We start from the raw sequence: 12,277 nt of genomic DNA on the forward strand, positions 1-12,277 counted from the left end.
TGTCGTGAAAATTAATCCTCTGTATGTTTTATTTACAACTTTGAGACCAAAATGTACATAATACACAAATAATATTTTCTTTTATTGCTATACATGTTATAAAAATGCTAAAATTAAACTAACATGAGCATATTTTAAATAATTTACTTACCTGGAATATTGCTTAGATATTCTTAAATTTTTGGAAGCATCATAAAAAACTTAAAAAATTTTAAACTATTTAATTTATAGGATGTTTATAGAAGTTGCAAATACAAGGAGAATCATAGTGTTCTTTCATTAGTGAGGACAACTTCAACACTTCTGCTTTATCCTCGATGGCCAATCATCTGTCTGCCTCTGCCTTTCCCAAAACACACACATCTACCTGCACATCCAGGTTTTTATTATACAGTTTGGAGATTTTTCTTTTGTTATTTTTTTTAACCTTTAATTTCTTGGTTTGGGCTTAAAAGTTACCTTAATAATTAAGAAAATAGAAAAGCAAGAACAAAACAAAAAACAACTTTTAAAAAAGGCCTGCACAAAGGAAGGTTCAATGACACAGCAAGAAACCAAGGAGAGTGGTTTCAGAAGAAATCAAGTGGGCTGACACCTCGGTTTTGCACTTCTAGGTTCCAGAATTCTAAAGGCCCAGTGGGTGGGTGCCGATTCCACGAGCAGCTGCAATTGAAAAGCAAGGTTCAGAAATGTCATCTATCCTCCAGGAGCTGCTTCTTATCTCTGAGAAAGCTGCCAGCATCTCCGGGCATTCAGGCAGCAGGAATCACTCTTCCAGTTGCTGATAGAAGAAAAGAAAGATGGAGAAATAAATCAGAAGTTCACTGTTGGTTTCAAGATCCTCACTGATATACTAGTGTAGGAAGTTATGAAAGAGAATATGAAGAACAAGTTTCCAACCTTGGAAAAAAATATTGTGGGAGACAACTCTAATGAGTTTACTAATGATTTAGGAGTAAAGGTTACCTTGAGACTGTGTCCAACAAAGAAAGAAACAGTAGAGCTTCTTAGCAAAGTCCTTAATGGCAATAAGTTGGCATATGAAGCATTAGCCAAGGTTGTTCATCAGGATGTCACCTTTACCGACCCAAGTCTGGATCCAGCACAGATCAACATTCCACAGGGCATTTTGGGAATCTGGATGGACCCCATACATTCAGCTTATTAGTGTATAAAAAACGGTTCTACTGACATTCAATCCAACCAAGGCATCTTCTGATGTGAACTTCAGTTAGTCACCAATGTAACTGGTGTCTATGACATACAGACAAAGGTGCCCCTGATGGTAGTCATTAGCAACCTTTTGTATCACATGATCTGATCACCCTCAGTTGGAAAGGACATTGCTACTGGGGTCTTTCCTCTGTAGGAACCGATACCCATTCATTTCATCCCTCCAACTCTAAAAGAAACAGCAAAGCAACACAGAGCCAGCTAACTGAAAGCACCAGCTGTGAGGTAGAATTTGCCCACCAGCTTTTAGCGATCATTAGTACAAGTGAGAAGGAGACTATCAAAGTCCCATTTTCACATGTTGGTGGAGACAACATGTTCCGGGCAGCCAGGGCTGCTTACAGGACCCTTTGCTTTTTCCAAAGTCTTGTTGACATTCACATCTTTTCAGAAGATACTACTTTCAAGTGGGACTCTTGTGCCACTCATGCGATACCCAGGAGTACAGTGGGGAAATGCTAGATTTAAAATACTTAGAAGGAAATCTAGAAACAGGGCTTGACTTGCCAAAGTTGGTGTGCCACTCGCAAAACAATGGCACCACTGGAGTAATTCCATGAGCCAGCGAGAGAAGACAAATTATACAGATCAGGAAGCAGCTGCAGACCTTCCTGAGCCTCTTCATCCAAAATCTTATATCTGCTGGTACATATAATAATAACCCCTCTCGCCCGGCCGGGCATGGCTCAGCGGCTGAGCATCGACCCAGGATCCAGGAGATCGGGGTTCGATTCCCGGTCAGGGCACATGCCCGGGTTGTGGGCTCGATCAATGACTCTCTCATCATTGATGTTTCTGTCTCTCTCTCTCCTCCTTCCTTTCCTCTCTCTGAAATCAATAAAGGTATGTTTTAAAAAAAAATAATAATAACCCCTCTCCTCAGGTACTCATAAACCTAACTGTGAAACTATTTCCCACATCTTCTATCTTTGTGCTATTGATGGTCAATATTGCCTTCCTCTTTTGAGGGACATTTTCCCATTATGTGTTCATAATGCTAATTTTAACAATTGAAGGCTGTACAGTAATAAAATAGATGTGTGGTATCCTCTTTATAAATTGAGATAAAATTGACATTTAATATTATGGTGGTTTTGGATATACAACTTAATGATTTGGTGTTTGTATATATTAGGAAATGTTCACCACAATAAGTCTGTTTAACATCTGTCACCATAAATAGTTTTGTTTTGCTTGAGATGAGACCTTTTAAGATCTACTCTCTTAGCAACTTCCTAATGTACAATACAGTATTATTGAATATAGTCACCAGGCTGTACATCAAATCCCAAGACTTATTTATTTTATAACTGGAAGTTTATGCTTTTTTACTCCTCTTCTCCCATTTCTGAATGTTCACCATTGTGTGAAAACCTTAATAGTGGAAAAGTAAAAAGTGTGCTTTTTCTTAATCGAATTTCCTTTATTCAAATATTTTTACATGCCACAAATTTATATTAAAAATGCCCATTCAAAATGTAGTTTGAACACCAAATTTAGGAGCCAGTATCACTGTGAAATGCTCCACAGGGGCTATTCAGCCAAATATATAGGGAGGTATGTCATCCATATACAGGTGACATGTATTTGGTCGTTTAGCATCTGGTCATAACACACCATGAGACCTTCACTCCCCACTCTGGCAAGCCCATCCTGGCCCCCCACTTGAAAACATGCTAAGCTCACTTGCTTCTAGTCAAAGTCTCACTGGAATTGGCAATGGTCAAAGGGATACTCATGCCTACACTGGAAACTCTGCAGGGTATGTCACATGCTCCCCTCCCCCCCAAACACACACACAACAGAAGACAGCACCCACAGGCACACCAGCTCATGATCACCTAATTTCAACATTTTTGTGTCTCAGAAAATAGAGAGGCCAGAAGAGAGGAAAAAAGAAGGGGGAACAGTCAGTTGGCTGAGAAGTCAGAACACACACAACATTTATCAGCTAAGTTCACCATCCTATATGAGCATGGTTTATGACATCCCAAATCCATTACAATAATAATTGTAATTATTCAAAGATTACTAATTACATATAACCATAAGAAATATAATAATGAAGAAGTTTGGAATATTGTGAGAACTACCAAAATGTGATACAGAGACACAAAGTAAGCAAATGCTGCTGGAAAAATGATGCCAGTAGACTTGCTCAATGCAGGGTTGTCAGAAACCTTCAGTTTGTAAAAAATGCCGTATATGAGTGATAGAGCAAGTGTAACAAAATGAGATGTGCCTTACTGAAAAATATGACATTGAAGTAGCCCCTAACTTCTCTGAAATTCATTTTTGTTAGTGATTAAATCAATATGTGTTATGCTTGTTAAGGAACTTCTGATAAATTCGAGAAAGGGTAAATGTTATAGATAAATTTGTTACTATTATTAAATTAATGTTTTATTTTAAAGTATGGTCAGTCAGCTATACTATTACCATATAGAGTGATAGCAAATATCTGTCTGCATGTGTTCTAATTAGGATCCCTGTAGTGAAGTATTTAACGTGAACTACTCCTAATAGATAAATGTCAAGGTTCTTTGTGCAATGAACATGTATTACTCACTCACTGCATAGCCCACTGTGGTTGGGGGGGGGGGGGGAGGGAAGATGACTCTTCTCCATGCCATTATTCAAGGAACAGGTGTCATCTACACTTCAGTCTGCCATTGTCAGCACATGGCTTCAAGGTTACCCTGATATCATCCATCTGAAAGAAGTGGGTAGGCTGGACAAGACCATGGATAATTCTATGGAGATTTCAGGGCATAGAATTGGTAAATATGATTTATATCCACATTCAAATCTCTAGAGTTGTCACATGGCCCTGACAGCCCTGAAGTGTAGACAAGGCACTTTTTCTGCATGGCCAGGGCAAAAAGAAAATGATTTGTTGAATGCACAATATCACCTCTGTCAGACTAAGTGCCCAAATAAGACTGACATTTGAGAAAAGTTTTGAATACCAATATAGAATATAATTTTATGGGATAAACATTGAATTTAACAATAATACATTATTTTATTGTTAAGTGCATCAGATTAGCAAAGGACACCGACGTCATTTTTGTCCCCAAAACAAGATTTTATTTCATGCAGTGACACTTTGTTAACGTTTCTCCTTCCTGTTCTGGTTTTGAAGTACAGGGAAAATTTTGATTTTTAAAATCCCAAGCAAAGAAGGCTCAGTTATAATTAATATTTGCAAAAGACAAAGACAGTTTAATTTTAATTTGATACTAATTAATATACCATAAATTATTTGATTCAATAAGGCTTTGTAATTTTAATTTAATTTATTCCTGAAGAGATTCCAGATTGACATAGTAGTGAGAGTAAAATATCATCTCTCAGTTGAGACTTCAGATTGATGAAAATGAGTAGCAGAATTGTAAGCTAATGAATCTCGGGCTGTTATTTCATAATCATATGCAGAGAATGTGAGACTGCATATGATTATGGAATTTCATACTTTAATGACTTCATTGGGTTAAGGAATGAGCTTTGATAGCAAATTAACATTTTATATGCACTATGTAAATGATAATTGTATTAGGATACTTACACATATTAAGATATTTGCATATTAAGATACGTCTTTAGTTTCCTCCTAGGAACACCACATGTTCAATAAATAAACCCGCTTTCTCTCTCTCCCTCTCCCTCTTGCTTTCTCTCTGTATCTCTCTGAGAAAGCAGCTGGTCTTTCTCCCTATAATACTTCTCTTTTCTCACACTAACAGTTGCTGATCAACACATTTAATGATGCATTTGACTTTATTTCCACAGCACAGTGATTATGTGATGACTTTGGATAGTGTTGACATCAGTGTAAGTAGTTTAAAAAAATGAAAATAAATGAATCTGTTCTGCTAATTATTTAGAATGCTTGACAGCTCTGATCAAACATCCTATGTCAGCCTTTTCTAAGATGAAGAGTTTAGCAGAATTTCTTCACCAAATACAGTTTGGGGACATTGCTGGAACACAGTTATCATGGGATATTTGATATAATAACTTTAATCTCAGAAACTTTAATCCTCCATTATGTATTTTGTTTCTGTAAAAGGTGTACAGTTTGTCCTCACAGAAAGTTTTTTTGTATGTATATCTTTCATATTCTAGAGATTATATTTATAAATAAGTTATTTTAAGAGTATATAATTAGAAATATATATGCCTTAATTATATAAAGCAAGATTAAAATTCACTTAACAATTAATTAATTAATTTTCACATATATTCATTTAGATAAAAAGAAACATTTGGCCAGGCCGGTGTGGCTCAGCGGTGGAGCATCGACCTAGGATCCGGGAGATCAAGCTTTGATTCCCGGTCAGGGCACAGGCCCGGGTTATGGGCTCCATCCCCAGTCGGGAGCGTGCAGGAGGCAGCTTATCAATGACGATGATCTCATCACTGATGTTTCTATCTCTCTTCCTCTCCCTTCCTGTCTCTGAAATCAATAGACATATTTTTTTTTTTTTTAAAAAGAAACATTTAGAAGAAGTAAAAGGGAAATATAGGTAAGAAACGTATGAATAAATAATAGCTAGATAATAGATAATAGACTAAAATGTTGAGATGTTCAGATGAGTTTATTATGTTTAAATTATTTTGTGTTGTTTAATTATGTGTCAGTTATATGTTCTAAGCCTTTCTGGTGGAACTGAGAAAAAGTCATAATGGAAAACATCACTGATAGCCTCATAAATGGTAAATGCTACTATCAGGTTTTGAAATATGTTGTTTTGCATTTACTCATGCAAGGGTATACCAGAACAATTATAAATTATTTTCATTGACCTCAGTGATAAAGAATTTAACACAGGGCATCGGAGGCGTTTGCAATGACTGGTAGGCTGGAGGGTAAAGGTACTGAAACAGTGTTAAACCCAGAAATCTGGAAGCACAAACTCTTCCCAGACTGTAACAGCACTGATGGGGATATTCGCCCAGAAGCTACTGCAAAGTGCACTTCCCAGCTTCCACGCAGTTGTCTCCAGCTCCCGTCTAAGGACGCTTTCAGCTTCTGCCCTGTCTTCCAAATCCACAGATCTCTCTCACCAGTGGAACCACAGCTGTAACTGCTTACAGAGCAACCTAGGGACTGTGATTGTCTAGCTTCTCTCTTGCTCTTCAGGAAAAAGCATAAGAAGGGTTTGGCTCAGTGGTCCTGGGTTCGACTCTGACCTCGGGCATGTACCTCGGTTGCAGGCTCTACCCCAGGCCCCAGTCCCAGCTCCTGCTGGAGGCAACCAATCGATGTGTCTCTCTCACATCGGTGTTTCTCTCTCTGCCTCTCTCTCTCTCTCTCTCTCTCTCTCTTCCTTCCACCCTTTCTGAAATGCAATGAGAGAAAAATATCCTGAGGTGAGGATTTAAAAAAACAACAGGAGAATTCAACAGTTCCAAAAGATAATATGCTAGCATATCTCTATTGGTATCAATAAACTCCTTCCTATTTGTATCTAACTTCTGAACCACAGCAATAAAACAATGCAGGTTTTAACTACACTTCGTGTACAAATGAACACATGATCATCCTTTCTCCAGCAAGAGACTCAAAGCTCCAGTGATCAAATATATATAAATTATATTGACCCTTTTCCAATTCCAGTTGTAATCCAATTTGGATCCCGTAATTTAAACACTTAATTGTAAGTTTAACTACTACTAATATTCCTTATCTCAAAGAGCACCAGGTAAGATATGCATATATATAATCTTTTCTTTCTTGTGCTCCTTAATTTAGGCCATTATGAAGTTTATTTTTTTAAGATTTCTGTAAAAATTTTAATTATAAAAAACCTCTATAAAAACTTACTTATAAGGTCAAGTAAAATCTTCATTACTATAGCTTACCTAATGGTCTTTGGCAGTTTCGAAACATGTCTACCAGTTTGTTCAAGATTTTTCCATCAAGAAGGGGAGTCCATGTCCCACCACTTTGGATCTTCAGGCCTTTCAGGGGCTGTTGGCAATAGTGTGGGACAGAAGTGACGCTGCATTCCCCTGGTGCCTGGTTTCTGCCTAAGCCTCTCCCTGAAACCACTAGGCAGACTTTCAGCCACCCTGGAGCCCTCTCCCATGCATTGGACCAAATGAAAACAACAAAGCTTTTTGTAGCTAAATAAATAAATAAATAAATAAATAAATAGATAAAATAATAAAAATGCTTTTCTCCATGTGTATTAATAAAACAAGATATTGTTTGTGATATCCATAGAGTTGTAAAATATTTATAATAAGCTTAATAACAATGTTACATAACATATGCTAAAAAATATAAAATCTTTGAAGGACATAAAATTAAATGTTCTTTGATGGGAAACTTAAAAAATGTCAGTATTCCCAAATTAATGCTAAAAATGCTGTTCATTCAGATGCCCCACAGACTTCTGTGTTGCTCCTGTATTCCTGAAGAAAACTATCTGAAAGTAGGCATGAAATAAAAAATGGTTAAGAGTAGCCACAATAGATCTGAAGGTCACTTCTATGTATCTGTCTTTTTATTTTTCCATCCCAGCTGCCCACCCAGAGCATGCTCTTCTCTTGGCAATGGCATAAGAAAAAAATACAACAACCTCAAGTATTCAAATGTATTGAAATTCACTTTTTTCTTGCCTGCGAGTATCCCACTGGCCCAAAGCACAGCATGAGCAAGACAAAAGTCAAGGGTCAGGAGCATTGAGAATGATAAGGTAATTTTTGTAATGGCATCAGCACCCCTTTCCATGGAGGTAGGTGGGGTAAGAACAGAAAGTAAAAACTTGCATAATGATATTTGACCCTACACAATGAAATAATATGGGGTCTTTGGACATGGACTCAATTTGGAAAGATTGTATTTCAGGTGTACTTAATTTAGACCTCATGTCTTATTCCTTGTTATTATCCTCAAGCCTCTGTGCTTTTGAAATAACTTCCCATTCATTTGTTTTTAATTCTAATTTTTTCTTCCCTCTAGTCCATCCTCTATAGCCATGCTTGTCAAACTTTAGAAGTATATAAAAATAAACTGGGATCTTCCTAAAATGTGCATTCCAACTCAGTATTTCTGGGTAGGCCTGAGATATCCCATTCTACCCAACCTCTAGGAGAGTCTCATGTTGCTGGGATGTGGCCCAACCTTGAATTAGTAGGACTTTATCCGTGTTCAAAAATGTCTTTCTAACACTCACACACACTCATCGTATCTCTGCTTTAAGTTTTTTATTGTGTTCCTATGAATTACATGATAAATTTTAACTACACGTATTTTCTTTACTCTGTTTTAGATGGAGCTTCTCACAATGCCAGTTATATGCTCTTTCTTATAGCTTTCATTTTAATTAACAAACATTGACTTAATGCTCCAGAGGGAGCTTACATACCTATAAATGCCCTAATACCACCACACAAGGTAGGACACTACCTCATAAATTTGTACCACATTTGTTTGTACTGGTAATCATCTGACTATAAGTTCCAGCAGAAGAGCAAGTCTATTTAACTGTACCAACAGAATCTAGCATGTGGGAATGTCTCACAATTACTATTCAGAAATATTTATATCTTTTAAGTGGTGTTATATTTGTATTTTTAATTATTATTTTATGTGTAATCAAGTGTCTATTATGTGCCAGACACTGAGCACATTACTGGGGATGCAGTGAAGATCGAAGATCCCTTCCGCCTGGAAACTCACAGTCCAGAGGAAGAAATAACCATAAACAAGTAATCACAGAAATAATTATATCATTACAGATTTTACGAAGTACTACAAAACAAAAGAAAAAAGTATAATACAGGCATATAGAATAAGAACCGATCAGTGCAGAAGCACAGTTAAGCCTTCTCTGAAGTATTAGTATGGAACCTAAAGTCTAAGTAGGAGTTAGTGAACAGAAAAATAGCAGGGGGGTTGGAGGAGTGCTCTAGACTGAGAAAACAGTAGGAATCGAGATTTCAGCTCGGAGAGTGCTTGGCGTATTTCATGAACTCAGGAGCAGCTGTGTGCCTGGAGCATACAAAGGAGGGGAGTGTTATAACAAATGAGGCTGAAACGCTCAGTGATGGCAGCCAGCCAAACGGTGCAAGCCTCTTCCCTCCATATTAAAGAGTTCGGATTTCACTTCTTCTGTTTTTGAATTGGAAGCTAATGAAAGATTTTATGCACTGCATTCACATGAGATTTATATAATTTTAAATTTTGGTCTGCCAGTAACATGGGTTATGAAAAAGCAGGAAGCCTGTGGCATACTTATTGGAATATCTATAAAGTGTTGCTCATTGCTTTATATGTGGTTCACACATTTGTCAGTGTGAGGCCCTCATCTACGACTTAGTTCCAGAAAGTTAAAGCAAAGTAACACTAGCATGGGGGTGCTTAAAATCATTCAGTACTTTAGAAGTAAGAGTTATTCATTTTACTTGCCTTAGAGAAGTGTGTGTGCGCGTGTGTGTGTGTGTATAATGAGAGTTTTATTTATGACACATTATATGAATTCCAAGAAAATAAAGCCCAGCCAACCTATTTTCAAATTGCATTGCAAGACTCATCCTTCAAATAAGTCACTTTAATAAAAAATAATCATTTGCAGAATATAAATTTAAGCAACATTTATGATATATATTCTAAATATACTGACTTTGTTTAAAACTTTGTGTATATTATTAAATGCTATGAAACATGTATGCAGTCCATAGGGGACATTTTCTAAATGGCAACTTCAAACATGTACATTCCACATAGTTTTGAGATAATATAAGATGTCTGAGAGAATTCTAAATCTTTAAAAATCACTATAATTTAACTTGGAGTACTATATGTTGTACAATTTACAAATAATTTTGCCTGCATTGTTATTTGATCTTCCCATTATTTCCCCATTATAGAGAGTCAATCTCAATAAGAATCAAGACATTTGAATTTAAGATCAATATTTTACATTCTCTATTATTTACTCAGTATTATCTCACTGCCTTTTTATATGTACAATTAAAAAGCTAACCATTTGCCAATAGAACATACTCCATCTAGAGGAAGAAGAACGTTAGAAGTAGAGGGGGCATGTTACTTTAGTGTATTTTTTAGGTATTACGGTTTTCACAGGATTTGCATGATAAATCAATGGTAAAATGACAAACAAGCAATTATACTTATTTTGTGATATTTAGTACCAGAATAGGGCAGTTGTAGTAAATCCATATAAAATGAAGACCAGAATATCACAGTGATTAATGAATAAAGGGTTTCTCATAGCTCTTACCTGGAAAGTAATTTTATATCAGTTTACCCCCAGAAAGATGCAAAATAAAATATTTATCAAATAGTTAATTTCAGGAGTTCAGTAGATACTGTGATTTTATTTTATTTTATTTTTTTAAAACATCTTTATTGACTTTAGAGAGAGGAAGGGAGAGGGAGAGATAGAAACATCGATGATGAGAGAGTTGTCATTGATCAGCTGCCTCCCACATGCCCCCCACTGGGGATCGAGCCTGCAACCGGGGCATGTGCCCTGACCGGGAATCGAACCTCGATCTTCTGGATCCTAGGTTGATGCTCAACCACTAAGCCACGCATGGCTGGGTGATACGTGCTTTTAAATAAATCAGTTTGAATTCATGATTTAAATGTTTATAGTCAGTAATGGGATATTCAAGGGTAATGAATATAAATAATCCTAAGTGTACTGAATATAAATAATTACGTGTATTTCTTTTAAGATATTGAAATAACTAATTTTTTGCTTGAGTTTAGGGCAGGCAGGAAGGTTTTATATACTCAGAAATAAACTATGGGAATGTTACAGGTTGTAAAAAGTGCATTCAACTTATGTTTGAAGAATAGCATTTTTTCCCCCTAAGCAATGACACATCAGTGAATGTCTTAGAGCTCTTTAAAGTAAATGGGGAAAATAAAAACTCATTTCTCCATTACATGTGAGAAGTCTACTATGCAAGATTTAGTTCCAAGGATGTGGGCCTGTCAAAGTTTCAGCTGATGGGGACCGTACACTGCTATTCAGTAGATCAACTCAGTGTTTAAAGAAATGAAGACTGCTAGAATCACACCAACATAGAAAGAATGAAATTTGTTATATTGTATTATTCTATGTAGTACTAAAAGTTTTTGAACCCTTTTAGTCATTTTTAAATTTAAGGCTAGTGGGTACTAGTAACATGGAGTAACATGCACAGACTCCTAATTAAACATGGACAATTAATAGTGTTGGTATCTCCTCTTTCTCCTGAATTTCATTTTAAAGACAAAGAGAAGGAGAGACCATAGGTAAGGAGAGATAGCAGCATAGTTTTTGACACTAGAAGGAATTAACAACTCACCTTGAAGGGTAGAAAAAGATGAAGCCTAAATGTTGGCCACAGTAGATGTCTTGTGAACCAAGACGATTCATCCTGACGAAGTCCAGGCAGGATCAGAAATTGGAGGGCTGAGGTATCTCAGAGCAAGGCAAGGTGTGGCACTAACAGGTAAATTACGAGTGAAGCTTTACCAACTGGGCTGTACCCAGCAGAATCTGTGACTCCAGCAATTTCAGAAACTTGAGGGTCTAGACTTGAAGACACAGAGAATAGGGGAAGACTCCCCAAACCCGCCCAACTAAAGGCCACAAGAAAGAGCAGATATCCAGTTGACGGGTTCCTTAAACTCTTTTATTAAACACATAAGTAATATATTACTTTGTAGAATTATTTTGCTTTCCAGAATTTTCTTTCAGATAACTTCCTCTTTCTGTTGCTTTGGTACCTAATAAGACAGTTTAACAAGAGTACATTAGGTAATAGTGCTCTCAATTTTATTTAATTTTTACAATGTATTCATAGTAAAGAGGGAGAAAAGAAAGGAGAGAGATGCCTCTCGTTTTATATTTAAAGTATGTTAGGTGGTAGAGATTTACTTTGTTCAAGATTATCCAAAAACTGAGTTACATTATTTTACTCACCATGCTATTTCTTTCTCTCTTAAGCGATCCCTTCATAAAATGGCTTTAAAAATAATATGTTAAGACAACAAACCTCCCAAAGCAACAGG

At 36.5% G+C, this 12,277-nt stretch overlaps 1 pseudogene; it reads left to right on the forward strand.

The window, feature by feature from the left end:
- Nucleotides 1-689: 689 nt before the first annotated feature.
- Nucleotides 690-8,959, forward strand: LOC107529524 (inositol polyphosphate 1-phosphatase pseudogene; annotated as a pseudogene).
- The last annotated feature ends 3,318 nt before the right edge of the window (nucleotides 8,960-12,277 follow it).

Source organism: Miniopterus natalensis, chromosome 1, assembly GCF_054644295.1.
Source record: "Miniopterus natalensis isolate mMinNat1 chromosome 1, mMinNat1.hap1, whole genome shotgun sequence".
Classification (NCBI taxonomy): Eukaryota; Metazoa; Chordata; class Mammalia; order Chiroptera; family Miniopteridae; genus Miniopterus; species Miniopterus natalensis.